This window comes from Muntiacus reevesi, chromosome 4 (assembly GCF_963930625.1).
Source record: "Muntiacus reevesi chromosome 4, mMunRee1.1, whole genome shotgun sequence".
Taxonomy (NCBI): domain Eukaryota; kingdom Metazoa; phylum Chordata; class Mammalia; order Artiodactyla; family Cervidae; genus Muntiacus; species Muntiacus reevesi.
Genome location: NC_089252.1, coordinates 77566223 through 77568102, shown reverse-complemented (window position 1 = coordinate 77568102; position 1880 = coordinate 77566223). Strand labels below are relative to the sequence as shown.

At 35.9% G+C, this 1880-nt stretch overlaps 1 non-coding gene across 1 annotated transcript; it reads left to right on the top strand.

Annotated features, from left to right (window-relative positions):
* Nucleotides 1-1476: 1476 nt before the first annotated feature.
* On the top strand, nt 1477-1549 carry TRNAG-CCC (transfer RNA glycine (anticodon CCC)). The gene has a single exon. It is a non-coding gene; the product is annotated as a tRNA-Gly (tRNA).
* The last annotated feature ends 331 nt before the right edge of the window (nt 1550-1880 follow it).

Below are 1880 nucleotides of genomic sequence, written 5' to 3'. Positions count from 1 at the left end.
CCAAGTGAACGAAGGAAAGGGAGTTCCATTTCAGATAGGAGAAAAGCAGAATGTCACGGTGATAAGAAATATTCATATTCCTGCAATAAGAATAACATATTTAAAATGTACTGTTTAACTTTAGAAGACAAACTCTGAAAGAAAAAAATATTTGGAACAGTAAAGCTGCATGATGAACATGCAATGTTTTTCTGCAGTTTCTAATCATCACTTAAATTTTTTATAAATATTTTTTAAAGCTCAGTGAGTTTTTAAATGCTTCAAAATATTAGGATGTTATTTTGGAACACTCAGATCATTAAAATGTAGGATATAAAATCATTGTCAAAAAATTTCAACTCATCAGCAAGCCTACAAATAAGCTAATATCTAAAATGCGTTGAAATTGTTGTTAAGATGTTCAGATTTAAAATGGTAAAAATTGTTTGGAAACAGTTGTGAAAGCCAACAGTTTTCAAATGATCATGTTTGAAATTTAAAGTTTTTGTTATCTTAGTGAGAAGGGGAGAGAATAAATCAAACATTTCAAAGAAACTTATGAAGCAACATTTCCAAATTTGGGGTGAAACAGACTGAAAACTTTCAGGGATACTTTTCATAGCCTTGTCTTTAATAGTAAAAAATGGAAAATATGTCTTCTAATAGGAAAACTAACACATAAATAAGGTACTTAAAATGGAATACTAGAAAACAATATCAAGTGTCCTCAGCAAAGAAAGTATGTTGCTTATAATATGTAAATCATAATTCCATTTAAAACAATTTTCTAGGACCTTGAATGTACATGTCTGTAAGGCATACCATGCAAATGCATGTCTAAAGGATTACTGCTCCCAACTGTGAATGGTTCTTCCCACTGGCGAGACAGACAGGAAGGGTTAGAGGAAAATGGGGAATTTTACTTTAATTAATCTTCTGTTTTAAGATTCTGCGAAATTTGATGAGTTATCAGCTTCTTTTTTTCTTTAAAAAAATAAAAATTATGAAAACGGTTTCAAATGTTTTCAGCATCAGAAGGTCTAAGATACTGCTATGAATTAAGTCTGTTCCCAGCTTTTGAAGGACTGAAAATATATTAAAATAACCAGAAATGTTATATGATCAACTCTAGAGCAACAGCACAAAGCTCAGGAGATGTACAGAAAACGAACATTTCAGTTTGTTAGGAAACCCTCCCAGAAGATAACTGGGCCAGGGCTTGCGTGACATAGAGAGCTGGGTCAAGATGTTCTGGGCAGATTAGAGGAGCCAAGGCAGGTGAAGGGCACATTACGGGAGAGGTGGCCACTTACAGGCTCAAGACCCCCCCGTGGTGACTGACCTGAAAGCTGGGTCCAAATTGGGATGAGCTTTGGAGTAAAACAAGATGTAAGTAAACACCACAGCTGGCAGAATTCATCTTAGTTGAATTCCCAAATCTGTGGATTTTCTACTAAACCACATGCCTTTTCTCTGACATGCCCCTGGAGTAGGACTTCCCTGGTGGCCCAGTGGCTAAGATGCTGCACTCCCAATGCAGGGGGCCCGGGTTCAATCCCTGGTCAGGGAACTAGATCCCACTTGCTGCAACTAAGAGTTCATATGCCACAACTATGACTGACCTGGCACAGCCAAATAAATAAGTAAATATTGAAAACAAAAAAATGCCCCTGAGTGTGGCATCCTCAAACAAAGCCTTCCTTCTAAAGGTGAATGCCTGCTTTATATTTAGTTTATCAAAGGAATAGAATCCCAAATAATAGCCTTCTTAGCTTCAACTTTTTTAAATTAATTAATTTTAATTGGAAAATAATTACTTTACAATATTGTGATGTTTTTGTCATACATCAACATGAATCAGCCACAGGTATACATGCGTCCACCCATCCTGAGCTCCCCTT